Source organism: Zonotrichia albicollis, chromosome 1 (genome assembly GCF_047830755.1).
Source record: "Zonotrichia albicollis isolate bZonAlb1 chromosome 1, bZonAlb1.hap1, whole genome shotgun sequence".
In the NCBI taxonomy this organism is placed as follows: Eukaryota; Metazoa; Chordata; class Aves; order Passeriformes; family Passerellidae; genus Zonotrichia; species Zonotrichia albicollis.
In genome coordinates this window covers 136,866,783-136,886,546 of record NC_133819.1, presented here as the reverse complement: position 1 = coordinate 136,886,546, position 19,764 = coordinate 136,866,783, and the positions used below count along the sequence as shown (strand labels likewise).

The window sequence follows — 19,764 nt, the reverse complement described above, 5'->3', positions numbered from 1 at the left end:
CCTCCCAAGCACCTTTCCTATACAGTGTCATCTGCTAATTTTTCCTGTGATAAAAATAAATTACAAAGGCCCTGTATCAATTAATCAATAAAACATCTAGGTTTTCCTTTCAGTTTTCAACTTTGAAAAGTGTCCCTGTAACTTCCAATGCAGATATAGCTTGATTTTAGATCCCAAGGTGATAAAAACTGTCCTTCTCCTTTACTATTTACCAGTATTTGTAGTCTGCTTATCTAGTCCTAAAATCTGCACATGTACTGTATTTAGGAGCTGTGAATTTCTGTACAACTCATTTCCTGCAGTCTCCGACAGACTCTAGGACATGGAATTTGCTTAAAACTGAAGTGGATGTGTTTTATGTCAATATGTTTACACATCAAACAAAACTGAAATGCTACCTTACCTTGGAAATATATTCCAACTCAATTTACCAGGGAAATGTCATGGGTAAATATCACAGGGCAGCCTCTAGACAAATGTACTTTATTCCTTCTGTGAAATGTTTGAGATTGAGCATTCTTTTGGGAAATCGTATTTCTGGATACACTCAGGGCCTGGAAATTATGCTTCTTGTTAAGTAGTAATTTATTTCTGCTATTCATCTCTGCATTTCTCTGACAGTAAGATGCACAATAGAATGGTCTCCTCTGGGGTACTGTCAGAAAAAGTTTAAAAGGTACATGTTAAGTGTAACAAAAACTGTCCATGTCATGACATTAACAATACAAAATTTAATTGAAGAGATTAAAAAGGCATAAATTTCTTCTTCTACTCTCTTTCTGGTTTTGGTGTATTTTTATTGTTTGGTTATTTTGCCACCACTTTAAAGTGACACCTCTGTCAGAGACCTTTCTCCAAGCAACATTTAAGAACCCATTCTGTCATCCTAATTACAACAATTTCTGTCCCTCTAAGTATCCTGAAACAGTGTGCTAGGATTATTCAGGCAGTTCCAGGGTAAAAAATAGGAATAAAAGTATCAAAGCTCTTTTGACTTCTCTTTATGTTAGCCTTTGATGCTTCCAAACACTGTGAGTAAGGAATCTTCTTTTATTTCATATCTTGGCAATAAGAAAGAAAAGTCTGAGGAAAACACTACCTTGGGACTTCCATACTTCTGTCACGTTATGTCACAACATTAAAGTTATTTGAATGAGGGGTGTTACACATTCATGTCTGCCTAAAACAAATGGGAAAAGACATGGAAAGCAGCAAATTCTACGGCATTATTTTTATATCTAATGAGTTCACTCTATTAAACTAGGAAATATCATCTATTACATTAGAAAAGATAAACACAGCTGCTTTATTAAAAAAAAAAAAAAAGAAGATTCTTTTACTGCACATTAATCACTTATAAAACCAAACCATGTTGTTTAAAGGTAGATAGAAACGTTTATTCCCCCTCAGAGTTTCCCTTAAGGATTTCCTCCAAAGTTTTGGCAGAGAAGACACATAAACTCACACAGGGATATTATATGCTCTAGCATAGTAGATTCCATGCTGTTGCAATTCCTTGTGAATGTCATGAGGAAATCTCAACACACAGGCTAGATTGTTAAGGCAGGAGATACCTTTAGTTGCAGAAAACACAGTCCTGCAGCTTTCTTTGCCCTGTCATTGAAGCAGTGTGAACAGCTGTTTTTCAAGCAGAGAGTGCTGCTAGTCAGTGTATGTTATAGCCTGTTAAAGCCTACAGTGTTAGAATTTTTGGCTTACAATGTCTCCTTCTATCCTTCCATAGCAGGGAGCAAACAGAAGCACAGAAAGACAGTTTCCCTCTACTGGCTTTTAACTCAAACAAACTGAAAGGGGTTACATAATCCTGTAGCCACCTTTACTTCCATTTCACAGAAGGGAGAGACATCTGTTTCCTAGGGGATTTCTTTATCCCCAGATTAAAAAAATGTTAAAAAACCCAACCAACAAAATCCCCACAAAACCCAAAAACATCACAAAACCAACCAAACAAAACCCTCTACCTTTGTTGTTGAGTACACACCAGAGTGAAAGAGAGAACAAAAGCATAAGGAATGGGGCATTGCTCAAGGTTAGACTTTGTCCTTCATTTAGAGTCTGAGAGAATCAACTCAGAATTTTCCTGTGGGATAAAATGCTAAGTAAAAACTTTTAGCCAACAGCTACCCAGGCCATCATCCTTATGGCTTGATGTGACATGTTACATTGAAAAAAGATATTGCTTTCAATTCATATAAAGGATACAGAAATATATTTTTCATTTAATCATCTATCAGCTTTTGCTTCATTCTATATTTCATAATTTATTTTCCCCTCAGGAATATTATTTTCTTCATAAGGAAGGCAATTAATTCTTCACCTGGACAAATAAAATTGCACGTGTATGTATGCACTCGAGATTTTTATACTGCTAAATGAGCCATTGCACACTTTTCAAACAACTCAGTTAACATATTTCCTTTATTAAATTTCCTTTTCTAAAAATAATTTTGCTTTATAAGTCTGCCACCTGTACACCACTTGTTTATGTGAGGGATTTCAACATAAGCAAAAGGTGACTCTAATATTTCATCCTTCAGTTTCATCTCTCTCCTTAATAATTTTGCATCAAAGAGCTAATGAAATCTCTCTGCTCTTCATTAAAGACTCAAATACCACAGAGCTCTCTTTCTGCCTAATCACGTGGCTTATTCTTTTAAAAAAGAATATTTACATTATATGATCCCTGTTAATCTGTGAAATCATTGTTCTGTTCTCCTGCAAATTCCTGTGAACTGTCATCTGTGTGCATTCTTAGAAGAGAAAGAAGCATTGTATGGTGCATGTCCTTCCATGATTGCCTAAAGAGAGAACTTGATGCATGGTTACAGCATGGATAGAGCTATAAATGTCACCCAGCTCCACTAACCTGGCATTGTTAAGACTCTTAGCACCGTTGTCTAAATATGTCCTCTAGCTAATCTCTCCAAGTCTTGTTCTTTGTCTCAAAGCAGATCAAGGACTTTAGGTTAAGCTAAGAAAACACACAACCTTTCTTCTAGGCACAGCATTTCCTACCCAAAAGTGCCCACACTTTCTGAGGTCTAGAATAGGTATAATTACCTCAATTTGACATATTTAATTGTTTTTACAGGCATATGCTCCATTTTATTAGGTGCAGTACAGTTTGACATACAGACTTCCATCACACTGTGTGTTGCAAGACATGACACAAATGAAGCTGATGCTGTCAAGGAAAGAACATTTTAGAACATTTATCTTTCAGAACACGTAATGCACTCTCTTAAGGAAACTTTCAAGTTCTGTTCATTATGCTTTACTTCTAGGAAGGATTCTCATGCAACTTGAATTTTAGAATGGAACAGAACAATTTAGGTTTAATTCATTGATAAAATAAGTTCTCAGTGGGAGCATTTTCTTTGTAGATGCCATTGCTTTCTATATTTGAATTTCCAGTAGCCACAAAATTTAAGTTCCACATATTCATATTCTGTGAAGATGTACATTTTGGCTAAAAACAAAAAAAGAAAATGAATAACTGTATCGTGTTTCTTATTTTCTACGTGACCTCTATGACTCTCACAGAAATATTAGCTTCTCTACATTTTATCCAAAGGAAATAAAAATAGATGCAGTCTCTCACAGGCATGAATCAGTGCAGAGCCTCCTCTGAAGTCTAGGCAGGATGACATGCAAGATCCACAGTGTATGTCACTTCCATCTGCAGAGACACAGAAATAACTGCTTTGGTAGCAAGCCAAGACAGCAGCTCATTAAGCAAAACCTGACAATTCTATTGTTTCCTTATTTTCTGACTTCTTTTCTTCAGCCCCCATCTTTCACCATGTCTTGTGATTCCCAAGACTATTAACTACTGAGATTGGATATTACTGTATTTTTACTAAATTTGTATAATAAATTCATCTGTAAAAGAAAATGTTTGAAGTGTTTTAGTCTATATTAACAAGGAAGAACACAAGCAAGACATACAATAACAAGTACTAGGAAATACACATGCTTCCTTCAGAAAACACAACTGTTTTACCATACATGCAACTCCTGTGGTATGGGGCACCACAAAACTTGGGGAAAAATTTTCTTGAGGTGACATCCAATCCCTGAGATTTCAAATCAGAAATATGCTGCTTACATGGGTGTTTCCTTCAGAGCAGACCCCCATTAGGAGATGCCTAATGTCCCTGCCATGTATTATTCTGTAGGTTTGGTTTTATCATGGTCTAGATGCTGAGATGAGCTCTGTTGGTTAGAGCATGGTGCTAATATCACTGAGGTTGTGGGTTCATTCCCTGTATGGGCCATTTACTTTTGAGTTGGACTCCATGATCCTTGTGCGTCCCTTCCAACTAAGAATATTCCGTGCTTTCTGTGCATCCCCTGTGAGCTGGTGCGTGAATATTCACACCTCTTAAAGGAGGCAAGCCACACCACCAATCTTCCAAAATACATTTCTCACTCTGGTTCTCAGGAATAGTGGGGTGAGTTACAACATGACCCTTGGTCTATACTGAGCTGGTAGAACTTTCCAGCTTCCTCCTATCACCTGTCTCCAGCCGATCTATGTATCAGGAGTTTGCCTATTCTGTGTTTGGAATAATGCACTGCTCTGGGTGACATCCACTGCCAGCCATGCCCTTCCCACCGCAGAACTCCAGATCAAGGCAATGAGGGCATAAGCCCGGTGGGGGGAAGCCTCCAAATGACAGATAAAGAAATGCCTGGGCATTGCACTGAATAGTGGGAGGTTTCTTTTTTTTTTGTTGTTTCTTTCTTAACCTGACAAAGAATAGTAAACTCATGGAAATCAGCTGTGCAGTTCAGGCGCTCATGGAATATTATAACAGTTCTGACATCGAAAAATTCAAAATAGATATGAGTAATTTACTAGGACCATTTTTTAGATGGCAGAAATACATGTTTCCCCATCTAAAACTTAATCTGTGGTTTAAGCAGTCACAGATTTTAAATGGGAGTTGACCTTACTTAGTTTTAATTTTACATCTTTCAGTTCTTTCTTTGTAAAGCAAGATGTCTTTTGCCATGTGTTAAAGTTTTTCCTCCATGCCATTGTTTCCCTTCACATTGATCTGTTCAGTTCAACATATTGAAAAGTCTCTGGAGAGGGAGACTGGCTTGCTTTGGGGTGGTTGGAGCTCCTTGCTCCTGACCATCTCACAGTAAGTCCTTTCCCTATGTTAGGTATATTTCTGCTTCATTGCCCCTGACTTTTGCAGATGGGTTCATAATGGTACACTGGAACAAATTTCAGGATACCTAAGGAAACAAAACCATCAATTTTGTTTGCTAAATTATTTTGCATGGGCATCTGAGCCACGCATGCAGAAGGGATTAAATAATGCAAGAAAGGGACAGGGCAGAGAGCTAGGGGAAGGGCAGGTCTAAGATGTTCTTGCTTGGGAATGTGAGACTCAGTTCTTCCACTCTTTTGATTCTGGGAGTCACAGTTGTGCTTCTCTGTGATTATTGTCTCTGTTAGTGTTGTCCTTGCTAGTCTTGGCACTGCAGATAACTGCTGCCAAGCTGATGTCTTATTTTGTAATACCTCAGCAAAAGTAGGCAGTTGTAGAACTGACTCTGACAATGATCTGTTAAATGTCTGGCAGCCCATAAGGGATTGTTCTGCTTTGGAAGGCATAATTAATACTACTCCAAATGTGTGGGAGGTATTTCACCTTCATGAATATATTATGACATATTTTCACATTCAAATTCCTATGATCAGTTTCTGTCTGTTGGTGATGGTTCTATCAAATATTTCCCATCAAATCCCATGCAGAAGAAGTAATTAATTTTTACTGGTGTTACAGCACATTTTTTAATTTCCCTTCTTTCAACATAGTTTGTAATCTTCTAATCTTTATAATCACTTTTTGCCCATCATGACAATCTTCCAATGAAACAGGACTACGTAAAATAAACAAGTCATTCAATACAGCATAAATGTCACAGGACTTATAAGCGTATCAGTCTGTACCTCTCTCTTTACTGAGCTTTACTCTGCTTCATATCTTCATTTTCATATATTTGCCTTGCTTAGGCTTTTAGGGTTCCAATCCTGATCTGAAAGAACAATATCTTGTCAAATTAGTGAGTCCTTACAGTTAATTGTACATGCATATATTCATGGATTTTGGGTTCCTGAAATAATGCAGGAAACATGTGGCAGTAGTGAAAACATAGAAGTCTAATTGGAGAAAAAATGTAAGGATTAAAAACTCATGCAGTGCAATCAAGGTAATGAATTAGGTTCTTTCTTCAATATGAAGAATGGTTTTCAAAACTGACAAATTATGGGGAAGTAACAACAAGTTATTCATTTTATAAGTTCCTTGCCATTTAAAATCATTCAGTGAATATATTCTAATGAAAACAGAGAACCAAAAATCACACTTTTCAAAGACCTTAACTCAATACTCAGAATGTAAGTATATCAGAAAGACATAAAATATTTTGCAGTATGTGACAAGGATTTTCCTGAATCTTTTGCAGATGTTCATTCCCATTGGCAGTTTTAGGTCTATAAAGTCTAACAGAAAAAATTCATGCCTTTTGTAGTAACAAGGGCAAAAATCCATCCAAATTCCTGAAGCACTGTTAGAAGAGAGAGTACAGGAGGGCACCAAGGCAGGTATTGTACCTTAGCAAGGTAAGTGAAGATCACAGAAGAAAACAGAAGTCAGTGTACTGTGTCAGAGTTAACTTGATGACTTGACTATGCTCATGTTTTTTTGTCTGTGCCTGCCTCTTCCCATTTACATCATCCCACAACTGTTCTCAAACCTGGTCTCATCACAATTGAGATCTGAGCACTTCCTCTTCCTTGTCAAAGCTAATCTCAGTGTGTTCCCATCCTAAAAGTAACACACTGAACTCTACTGCTGTATGCTACAGCCCCATTCTACCCTGCAACCTGCTTTATACTAATCCAATATAATAAAAAATCACAAACCCTCTTGCAAATTCTTGCTCTGCTCATGTGATTGCTAATTCAAAATCCAAGAATGTTGCTGCTGTCATTTAAATCTCTGTACTGTTTGAAGTGGTTTCTGTTCTGACCTGCCAATGAGGTTAGTCCTGGTCTAGAAAGGAATTAACTCCTTGGCGAATGGTAGTTATATGGTAGTACTGGAGTAAAGTCATACTGAGGGAGGGGAGACTTTGCCTATGGAGTGTTTCTGAAAGAGTATGAATTAACTTTAGGCTACTTTTTTCTGTATAAACTTGCGTATTGCTTTTTTGACATGAAACAAAAGCACAAATACATTTATATTTAGAATTAGTGAAGTCATTGGGTATCATTGGTGAGTACTTCTCTTATTACTGTGTTTTGAGCAGCTCCTGAACTCCTCTGTAAAAGCAGAAAGTTGTCTCTCTAGCCCACTGAATCTCTATAGATAGGTCTGCAGCAGGGTCAGAACTCAAACTCCATCTGTAACAGCATGACAGCTAGAGTGAAAAACGTGTTTTATGGCATCCAGTCTTCCCTCACTCTCAGTGACAAATTTCTCTCTTCTATACCCAAAAAGCTTCCACCACCTCTATCCCTCTTTGAAGGGGCTCCAATATTAATCACTTTTTTCCACCTAATTTTTGTTCATCTCACTCAAAATTTAGTTCAAATGTTATCTCTGTGACGCTTACCTCAGACTGACTTCTTAACTCCAGATTTGTTTTCTCATATGTCAAGTAAAAATATATTATTTTTCTGACATCTTCTCATGCTTTTGAAGGGAATTCAGAAGACACTGGAAAAATGTGGAATTTCATGGCATTTATTTTCTGTTTATTAAAGTCACTGGGTTTTCTTGTCTGACCAGGGATTGTTGGGTTCATCATGTCATCCCATGGAGGAGTCCTGCATTGCTCAGGAACCTCCAAGAGAATGAGGAAGCTGAGGAGGACAGGCAGGAGGCAAGGGTGTTTATTAGATTAAATCAGTGTACCTGAACAGAAGGCCTTCTTTAGAAATATCGCACAGTACAGAAGTTACTTGTTTCTAAATAAAAGCTCATGTTCAAACTGAATTGATTTTTGTGATATATACCTGTCTTTCATTTTTCTGAATATATATTTCAATTTAAATATTAAAATATAATCTTAATTTTCTTGTCTGTGATGTTTTATAGTTTAATATAACTGATGGTGCCCAGAATTTCAGGATGTCCTTTGAGACATATACAAGTTATAGGCTTTCCCTGGCTTGATGATCTGTGTTTAAAATGCTGCACTTGAGGTTTCTCTCTGTTATGTCTATTTCTATGAGTACTAAATTATTATTATTATTATTATTAATAATAATAATAATATTTTGACATTTAAATACTTTATTATTAGTATGCTCCTTCCTTTGCTGAAAATTGTGATTGATGCAATGATTTCAACAGAGACTGAGCTCTTTTTCTGGTAGTATATTCATTACAAATGGTTAATTCCTTTCAGTATATTCACAAAAAAGTAAGGCAGAAGCAGACCTGGCTGAGGGAGAAGTACAAGAAAGACTTTTAATACTACTTTGTGTTATTGATGTTGAAGAGCACATAATTTATTTTTATTCTGTTAGGTGTTTGCATTTACAACCACGCGTTTCTTAGCAGGCTCAGATCTCACACTTTGACTGCCTCCCTTATCACTCCATTACCAATTCCTTCCTGCTGAACTACTGTGCTGAACCTTGACCTGTAGAGATTAGCTCACCCTAGAGAAAGGGGAAAGGGTAATTTGGTCTCCCAGTCCTTTTGATCTAATCTTTTCTTCTCAGACTTTCAGGCCGATTACCAGAAGATGTAGTCTGCTACTATTTTACTGACTTTTCTGTATTTTATATTTGTTCTTTCCTCCAACAGAAGAGTATGAAAATGATGCCTTCTGGAAATGAAACAGTATTATTGGGTTATAACTGATGACATGAAACTAGAAGATAATAGCTGTTGTGGAAACTATATAGTTTGTTAAACTGATGGCAAAACTACAAGGGCAGTTCTGTAGATTCTGAACATACTTAGTCAAAAGATGCCAGAATGATTGAGGACTTTAAATGCAACAAAATTGCTTTAAAATAATGGTGCAGATTATAAAAAGCCTTTTATTTCTTTGTTTTATGCCTAATATCGGCATCCATTCAGAAACCAGTCGTTCCCTTCTGGCTACAATGGCACCTACTTTGATGTTCAGAGGTACTGGATTAAAGGATTGTAGTTACCGCCAGCCGTGGCAAATAGTTTGATGTAACACTTTTGTTCAAACCTGCACAAAACTGTAATAGAGTAGCACAAAAGTAAATTAATTTTAAAAGCCAACATTCTTTAATGTTTTTAATGTCTTAAATGTAATTAGTGTCTTTAAAGTTGTCTGAGACTCTCTGGATTCCAATTATATATAAGACAGAAAAATTAGACTTTGCAGTTCTGAACGACTTTTAAATAAGTATTGTGGGATTTAAAGAGAAACTATAATGAACCCTGACTGGCAGAGTAAAAGTATATGCAGTTTTCTCATTTTCCTGGAGTAACACATCTAAGATTTTCCAGATTTTATTCACCAAAAGGCTAGTTTTTTGTTTTGCTTTGGTTTTTTAAATCCTGCTGGGGTTGGAAAAAAATGTTTCTAGAGGAGCACAGAAGACAATGGGTTGTGTAGTCCCCTAAGATATCAGTAATAGAACCCAAGGCAAGGCCTTCAGGATCCAACTGCAGCCACACTGTGCACACCAGCTCTGTATTGGAAATCTGATCTCCTTTCTGTGCAGTTTCCTAAACAGCGAAAGCACAAGGTGCTCCCAAGCTTATCTGTATTGCAATGCTTGTTTATGTATTCTGGATATCCTCAAACTGATGTATGATCCTCCTATCAGAACATTATTCAGTGCTGTCCCAGCCCGATACCTGCACATGCAGTTCACCTTTGCACGCACTTCTGTTCGAGCTTTCTCACCTCCTTACTCACCTGGTGCTGTCGGTTGGAGCTCTCTGCAGGTCTGAAAGTTACAAAGCCCCAAACACATCTGTTTGGCCACTTCCCCTTTTAATCATGTGAATTGATTATCCCAGTCTGACCTCAATAAGACTCCTGCAGCTGTGAGCCACCGCAGCAGATAACGGAGATAACTAACTCCCAGTTTCTCAGGTGACTTCTCATGTGTCATAAACAGACAACACAGTTTATCACATCTATTAACCTTCATTGCATTTTTCCCCAACAGTTTAATTATGAAACAACAAAACGGTTTTAGGAGGTGTTTGAGCCTTTAAATATTTGCCAATTAATAACAATCTGCATGTACCATATTGTGGCCTGAATTCAAACATCTGCTCTCTGCTCTACATGTTCTGAAAATTTGTTATTTTTAGATTGCATTTTCATCCACTTGAGTAAAAGCAATGCCGTGCTTCCCATGGTTCCTAGACTTTCAGCTTTCTGTCAGGACAAACATATACATGTCCTCAGAATCAATGTGTGGGAGATGAACCTTTTGTTTAGCACACACTTCCCTTTAATAAGGCTCTGAACCCGCTGAGTTGACAAAGCTGATTGTTAAGTTTCCTCTCCACAAGTAGAACATTTTGCATTTTGCTTTAGCTACAGTATTGTCCAGTGACTAGATGTGAATAGCTGTTATAATAAGCCATTATTTCTGCAGAGACTATTGGAAATTTATCTTGTGCAGAACACCAGAACAGAGGGCTGCATGTGCTTTGTTTTACTGAAGCTTTTAAGTTGTTCAATGAACTGTGATCTTTAAAGAAGCTTGACTTTGATAGCTTTATGTCCTATCAGATTCTCATCAAAACCAGTGCTAGGCAAGGATCCCATTACTGTTCAAAAGCTTTGTTAATGAATTATATGCAACACGAGACGACATGGCTGTGTTCTGCCATTTTTTCCTACTCTTCAAAGCTCAGTCTTAATTCCTTCTGCCAAACCCCATCTGCAACTCCAAAGCCTTTGGTTAGGGGAAGAAACTCTAAAAGGCTACCACAGTCTTACAATCTCTCAGGTTCACCAATAATCCTAAAAGACTCAGCCTCGGGCACATAGTGATATCACTTTGTACTTGTATTTGCAAAATTGACGGTGTAGTTTTTTTTGCAAGTTAAGAATTTCCTAATTGCAACTCGACTCTCAATGTGCTAAATTTGCTAGAAGGTAGCAGTATGAGATGGATTCTAGACATGCCTTGCTGAATGACTAGGCTTCAGTGGCCTTTGATTCATTTATCTGTAAAGGGCTATAAAAGTTGGAAAATAGCACTATGAATTACCAGAATGGGTGTGTATGCGTGTGTGAAGGGGAGGGGCAAGGATATAAAATGCTTTAGAACATATTTAAACTGCAGGGTTAAGCAAAAAATCAAAACCAGTGTGTCTGAGAATAAGAAAAAGACCATTAAAAAAATCCAGAACAACAACAATCCCACAAAAATATGTTCTTTTTGGTCTTATGTGGGTCTCTAGGGCACAGAAGGAAACTTGGAAAGATCATGACAATCACCTCACAGAATTCACTGACAAGCATCTATGACTTTGTGAAACAGGCTGCTTTCCACTGATGAAAATCTGCTATTTTTATTTATCATCATGTAAAGGACTCTATCCTTTTCAAATACAGTAATTATCAAAAGTACAGTTCTAAGATGAAGTTCCATAGTGTCTAGCAGGATAGCACAGGATCCAGGCATGGCTTTTCTCTCTTTACAACTGCCAAAGGAAGGAACAAACCAGATGCTGGGACAATTATTCTCTAGTGTTCAACAAAAGGGAAATTAGCCACATCCAGCCACAACTAACACACTTTATTTGTCACTGCAGTAGACAGCTTTGCATTTTGTCTGTTTGGACTTTGCACTGTTTGTTGATCTTAATTTTCAGAGGCCTTCCAACAGATTCCCTCCAAGAAGTCTTTTCTCAAAAAACTTCAAAGAAGTGCTGAAAAAGCAGTATAAAAATACTGAGCCCAGAAAATCCTTTCTAGAATAATCTAGCTTAGAATCTTTCTAGCAGTCTCTTCCTTGTCGAATTCTGTTGCAAATTTCACTATACTGTAGAGTTGCAATAGATTGAATTATCAGTTAATGTACCCATTCCTTGCTCTAACACTCTCTTCAATAAGTTAAAGTTATTTTTGATGTATTTATTTAAGAAAATTGTCTCCATTGCAAAAACTCCAGCCTCAGTGAGAAAAAAATACATGAGTTATCCAGAAACACACAGTGTTAATGAAGATTTGAGAGTGTGTGATGAAGAGTGAAAATTTAGTGAGAATAAAGGTTTAGGTTAAAACACAAACTCAAAGGCAGATGTCAAACTCACTAGAACAAAAATAACTTGTTTGACTACATTATTGCAAGGCCAGGTCACCTTCTAATGTCTCAATCACTTGGCTAAGCTGTGTGGCTTTCTCTCTAATGGAATATTAATCTGGTTAAGTTGTAATTGGCAAAAGCAGTTGTCACTTAAATGACAGAAACCAGAGATAATTCTCAAAAAGGTTTGCATGTGGTCTTCTATAATTACAATTCTAAGTGAACTTGCACAGCTCTCCTTTATGGTGGCTGTAACTATTACTCAACAAGGTTTTAAAAAACACTTAGTAGACAACACATGCAAACCATCAATCATGTTCACACTCAGGTGCAGCCTGAAGGTCACTTGGATCATCAGGCTTGTTTTTTTAATCCATACCTAAAGGGCTTGTAACTTTTTGGCTGCCCTAGCAGCTGACCTAGCCGGGGCTGTGCTTTATTCCCATGTTCTCCAGTCTGCCTCATGGTGAAATCAGCAGCATTGCCCAGCCAAACCTGAGGACTGCTGGATACCAAATGTATGCTCAGATAATTTTCTAAACTGCAAGAGTCCAGCACAGGTGCCCTGCCTCTTTTTTAAAAAAATTATTTTTTCTAGTGAAAGCATACTAAATGCTCTCTTAGTAAGGATGAGGGTTTTGGCTTAAATTAATTATGCGTTAGTCTCTGGAACTTAATAGATACTATTTAATATGCATTTATATTATTTATTCCTTGCTTTCTCACTACAATGTGTCAACAGTGACCCAGCAGAGTGCTGGAGGCATTCACTTTAGCAGCACAGCTCTTACACCTACGTAATACATATAAAAGTATCTATTTATATATCAATATAAATACATAAATATACATATATATATATAACGTACATTATTTGCACGGTGCCCCATAAAATTTGCTGCCTGAAAAATTGAAATATTGGATTTAGTCACTAAAGTTCAGTTTAAATCAGTTCAATCAATACACAATTTCTCTGGAAGGAATGAAATACCAGTACAAAATCTGAAGCCTTTGAAAAAATTTGTCAGCTTCTCCCAGGCCTTGTGTCCAGTAAAAATTGATTTCGTTACTTTGAATGTTAATATTCACTGCTAGCTTTAGAAAATTAAGGTTCAGATTGCCTACCATGCTTCAGGTATATTCCTACAGACACTCTTCAATACTGCAGTCCAGAAGGTACTGAACAGCATTTTTTCCTGCTTTATGTATATTCATGTATCTAGATAGAAGAGAGATAAAAACAGTGGTGAAAACCTACTGTATGTTCACAGCTCTAATCTTACTGATAATTTTTTGCTAGTTGTATTTCAAAAGTTGTTATTCAAAAGTAGCTACAGCACATTGCCAGCTTTCTTCTACTTAAAAAGAAAAAAAAGGCAAGAAGCATAGGAAGGAAGATAGGAAAGGAGGAAGTAAGGACTGTAGAGTGGATCAGAATAGAATAACTTCTTTGTTTGGTCATCCTATTGGCAAGTAATTGCAGATGACTGGGAATATTTCCATAAAAGAAAATTTAAAATTTTCCCATATCAGGTATCAGACACTTTGCTCAAATATATTCATTAACTGGTGATGGATTTTAATAATAGAGAAACAGGTTATAAACTCTTTTGGCACATACCAAAGAAGATATTTGAATACACCACCACAAAGAATGCCTCATGGCACACAACAAGTGTGTGCAGTGAGGGATGCTCAGTTCTGGTTCCAAAGTCCATGGCTTAGGCTCACATGTGCTGAAGAGTGTGGTAAGAGCAGAACAAACAAAATTCCCATAAAAGTTTATTACATACCCTGTTTTGCCTAGAGTGGACTTTGGTAAAGGGTGACAGTAATAACTTGTTCCTTGGGTCATGCTTTGCTTTCACTTCACCTCATTTGCTCACCTCATTTTTTCCTCCTCCTTCTCTGGAAATGCTCCAATAAGTGTAATCAAAGATGTTCAGCACTTTTAAAAATGATCTAGTGTGAGGATGGGAAGAATTAACCCAAGATATTCCCTCAGCTATGGAGAGAGAAAAGCTGAAACACAGGAGAAGGTTCTGGCAAATACAAAGCCTTCATACGACGCTACAAATTATCACGATGGATTTTGCAGGGCTGACACAGTGCAGCTTTGCGGAGGGAGCAGGAAGGGCCAGCTGGCTGAGCAGCACTGGGGCTAGCCCTGACAGAGAAACTTCTGGAAAACTTTTTTACCTCTCATATCAAAGTGCAAAAGGCATCCCAATACAGAGATCTCCACTCTGCTGCCCTGTAGTCCTTTCCAAAGTTTCTTCTTTCAGCAGGAAGAGCTACAGCTAAATCTGCAGAAAACACAGACATATCCCATTTTATACTTATTGTTCCTAAGAACAAGTCAAAAGCCCACAAACCTGAGATCCACACCAACATTCTGCATTGAGAAAACTGAATTTAACCTACATTTCCGCTAGGTTTAAGGGAGGTTGATGGTGTTCAAATCTAGTAGTTACAACTTGCAGAGAGATGCAAACTAAGACACAGCTTAAAGGGGCAGATAATTACTATTTCTTTGATATATTAAATTTGACCATTTATACAGAACCAAATTATCTGCTATTTCATACAGTTTTACAGCTTTAATTGAAATTATGTGTGTAAAAAACATTTCTCAAGAAAGTTTTTTCTCAACACCCCTTAACAAACTTGTGGCAACACAGTAAGCCCTCAAGAATAAAAGGTATAGTGTTAATAAAGACTAGCATGCTAAAAATAATGATAACATTTTCATTAGTAGCTCTGTTATGCTACTAAAAAATGACAGATTGTTGGGACTACAATAGTGAAGCATGACTTGAAGGGAAATATCTCTCTTTTAGGCAACCAATGTAATTGGTAGAATAAAAACCCAATCAAACAAACAAGCATACTTCAGAACAAAACTGCAAAATTCAGTTTAGCCCAGGCTGAAAAAAAATCCCTGCACTGAATTTTACTGAGTTATGTTAATGACCCAGACAATCTGAAAGAGAAAACATTTAAATCTGTAGAGAACAATGGAGTTCAAGAGAAGATCTAAGTGGAGAAAGAGGAAAAAATAATGATCTCCAGTGGAACCTTGAAGTGTGGTGGACAGGCTGGAAATGGGGTTGCTAACATGCACCATTGGAGCAATAACCTTCCTCTGGGACTTTAAATTTGATCAGAATCATGATTTTTTTCTTCCTAGATTCATCCATGAAAGTTGCCTGTCCCTTACCAGGACAAGAAGCACTTCAGATATGCTGTGTTTTCTCTGTGAAAAATGCAAGATTTATGTCACAGTGCTTTTAATGCACTAGTTGTCTCAACTTTTCTTACTGGAGTAAAGGCTCATCAAATAAAATCAAATTCATTGATAAATGCTCTGTTTGTTAAAAAAATACTGAAATGAGTCAAATATCCAATGAACATGAAGCTGTGTGATCCTGGGGATTGATATATCAAAGCAAATGGTTTACTGTGTTGCATCTGGATGGTTATTTCATGTTATCTCAGTGATATGATGTCCCTGTCTACATAATACTCACTGTGGGGTAAATAATGGCACAGAATTCACAATGAGTACCCAACTGAGCTGGTTAGAACTGAGTCTAGGCTTGGCAGCACCAGGCTGAAGTGACTACAGTTACCTTACCCTGACATTGCAATAAAACCTGTGAAACATTGCCTTGCTTAGTACACATTTGGGTGGAGAACTTTTTTCCCCCTCTTAAAGTAATGTTAACAAAGAAAATGATTTCCAAAAGTAGCTTGTGAGAGACAGTCCTCAGTGACCCTGTGGCAAAATAATGGGAGCCATATTTAGCTGGTGGTTCTTGAGTCACAGGGAAGTCACGGCAGAAGTGTGACAGTGATAACAATCTGGCTGTGCAGGGAGGCATGGAGTGGTACCTCTCTCCATAGTTTTGCAAGTTCCATTCAGGAAATAACTACTCTCTGAGATGAAACACCACCACTGGTTGAACTAAAAAGTCAGTTTCCCAACAGAGTGCCGGATATTCTATACAAAGATATCCTGTGGAAGCAGGATGAGCCTGAAAGAAACAGAGTAAACCTTTATGTCTGACTTCACCTTGGAGTTATCCTTTACAAAATATTGCAGCTCAGAGAATGTTTCTAATGCACTCATGGGAATAACTAGTTCTCTACAGCATAGTATTCAGGGAATGATCTAATTAACCTGAATATAATAGAGAATACTTCCAGTAACAGAAAGGATTTAGAAACCAGTGCTACTTCAATGCTACTACCATCACCTTCACAAGGAGTTTATTTTTAACAGGTATTTAAACGTGCATACATAAATAGAACACATTTAGATCCAAGCGACACACTTTCAGCAACTGAATAATCAGAAAACATGGTATTCCTGACATCCTAAAAATAAAAACTGACATTTAACATTCCCTCCTTTTTTTTCTCCCTCAGGAGTTTGTTATAGACTCAACATCTCCACAGGCTGGTAATTACAACTAGGAACACAATGTACCTTTCTCTCCCTTTCTTTTTCCTTTGTTTTTCCCCTAAACTGTTTTCAAATAGCTAATAACATGCCACTATCATTCTTTTCATTACATAAATACTTACTCTGCTATCCCATATTTTAAAGTGATTTTCTAGATGAGTGCCTTGGTAACAAATCAACATCAGCATGTTTCCTTTATGGAATTACTGTCATAGATAAAATACAATAAATGTGGTGGGGTTTAAATAATGATACACTTTTTTAAAGGAAAGCAGATTAAGTGGATATTTTATTTGTGTTTTGGGGGACGTTTTTCAGCTTTCATTTGAGTAGAATTTTTTCCATGAGAAAAAACTATCCTGAAATAAATCTATTGTATTCTTTCCAGGACTCAGTCTACTGTCATGGTGTCAATTTGAAAATAAAGTACAGAGGAATTTTCTTCTAAAACTCTGTTTGTCAAGAACTTTCATAATTATGTTAACTCTTGTTTTCTATAAGAAATGTGCATTTTTTTTCTGAAGTGATGTCTGCTCTGAGAAGCATCCAAACAAAGTGGCTGAAAAGTGCCATCTGCTGCCTCCAGAGGAAATAACTGAACCTGAGCAAATATACCATGACTGGAAGAATGGAATAAGTCCTGGCATCTTCATTTTCAGGCCACTACAGGAAAGACTAGGATCTTGGGGAAAGAAAATAACATTTTCCCCTTTAATTGTTAGAATCATAGAGTCATTTAGGTTGGAAAAGACCTACAAGATCATTAAGTCCAACCTTTGACTAAACACTGCCATGCCAACTAAAACATAGAACTAACTGCCACATCCAGACACTTCCAGGGATGGTGACTCAGTCACCTCCCTGGGCAGCCTGTTCCAATTCTTGACATATTTTGCAAGACGAAATTCTTCCTGATGTCCAGCCTGAACCTCCCTTGGCATAGACTGGCCTTGCCCTGTTTTCCCATTGTTATTTATGTGGGAGAAGAGGCTGAATCTTGCCTGGCTACCACTGTCTTTCAGGTACTTGTAGAGAATGATAAGGTCTCCCTGAGACTCTTCTTATTCTGAGCTAAACATCCCCAATTCCCTCAGCAACTCCTCCTAGCTTGGTCTCCAGACCTTCACCAGCTCTGTTGCCCTTCATGCACTTAGCAGCACCGACCTTTTTTGTCATTTGGTACATCATGCCTATGGCTTGAAAGAAACTAATGGATATATTTTGCTCTATTTTGTATGTGCATACATACCTAGATCATCCACTAGGCTTCTCTTTGGCCTTGGCATAGTGGAAATTTCATATTAATAATTTCATATGTACTTCCTTAGTATGGTTCAATTTAAATCAGTTGTCAAACCTTAAAATTATGGATATAAAGCTTGTTTCTACACTTGTTTCCTTATTCTTTTTGCTCTCATACCCCTTACCTCTAATGACTTTCTGACCCCCTTTCTACGCAGCAGACAAAAACCCTTAGCTGGTATCCCCTTGAACTCCAGAGGAGTTATCCTGGTATGGCTGTCCCAGTTCCTTCAGGGAGTAGCTCTATCTGCAATTGGTTTTGTTCTTCTATTTCTGCAACTGTACTGACATCCTAAATCTGTCTAAAAATGTTCTTCATCTTAATCCAGGATGAACTGGTATCTCCTGAAATAGAAAATGTATTGCCTGCAGATTTTAGGAAGACTAGCTATCAGTGCACTAAACCACTGCATTTACATTGGTCTATCCTAGCTCCTGGAAATCTGGTCTTTCCAATTCCTAAGGATGATAATGAGAAGAGAGGGATGCAAAAGTAGAAACAGAGAAAATGTTTCTGGGTGCAGCATTGCTCAGGACCCAACGAAGGAACTTTAGGACTCCAAATTAGATATGAAAGTGTTGAAACAGATTAAAACAAACAAACAAACAAAAGTACTTTTGCTTTATCATAAATAAAAATAAATATTTATTTTTAATAGCATTAAACATACTAAGTCTCAGATATAATTTACAATTAGCTGCTAAAAGGAATGTATTTAATTATTATGGGACATAAAGGGTTTGGAAAGGACTGACTGGATGGAAAAAAGTAATAAGATTTTTTCTTCTCTCATATGCAGAGAAAAATCAGCTGCTGCCTAGATCTTGCTCCAAAATTTGGTGAAATTCAAAAGTAATGGAATTCTTTTCTTATGGGAGCATATGTATACTCAGTTAGAAGGAACATGGGATGGCCCACATGATAAAACTTTGAATTCTTGAATATGTTGGGCAGGCAGTTCTGAAAAAATACATCTTTTTCTCATTTTACCCCACCATATGATGTTTTACATAATTCACACACTGCATACTTTCTTGAAAATGGGCCCGACCAGAAACTAAAATAATGATGTTCTCCAAATTACATCTGTTGTCTTTGGGCTGAAATTCAATCAAGACTTCACATCCTGTTAAAAATGCTACTTACTCTTGGGGCACCACTGTCAGTCAGTTCAGCTTTTTTTTCCCACAGTGTTTGAAGTGAGCTTGATCTGCCTCATTCTGGAAGCAGACCCTCAGTCATTTACTGTCTTTTAGCTGAGTTTCAGTATTTGCTCACTGAAGGGGCTGGAGATTCCAACTGAGGATACAATATTTAAGGCATTTTGTCTAGTTTAACTTGTAATCAACACTTCAGCTAAATGGAACAGCACATACAATAGATAAGAATGATCTGAAATTTAGGTGATGGTGACAACAAATTAAAGAATTAGAGCATTATCTATCTGATACCCACTGCTGAAGGAGATCTTACAGTCCAGAAAATTCAGTCTGTGTCCTCTTTAGAAGCTGAACTGTATTGATTTCACTGCCACTCCCTCCATTATTTTAATGTTTTTATGTACTCAACGTTTCACTCAATAGCCTAACAAGAAAAGTAAATTTAATGTGATTAAAGTTTACAACAGGGAGTAAAGGAAAAAAATTATTTTTAAGTGTATAGTTTAATCTGAAAACA

General features: G+C 37.2%; 1 long non-coding RNA gene across 2 annotated transcripts in view; it reads right to left on the bottom strand.

The window, feature by feature from the left end:
* Positions 1-1,343: 1,343 nt before the first annotated feature.
* Positions 1,344-19,764, bottom strand: part of LOC113458796 (uncharacterized) — a 63,114-nt gene continuing 44,693 nt past the window's right edge. For both annotated transcript variants that reach the window (XR_003379393.2, XR_012583305.1), the window contains 4 exons: positions 14,516-14,622; positions 13,442-13,535; positions 5,993-6,078; positions 1,344-3,700 (listed from right to left, as the gene is read on the bottom strand). This is a non-coding gene — a long non-coding RNA (uncharacterized LOC113458796). The remainder of the gene's footprint in view (positions 3,701-5,992; positions 6,079-13,441; positions 13,536-14,515; positions 14,623-19,764) is intronic.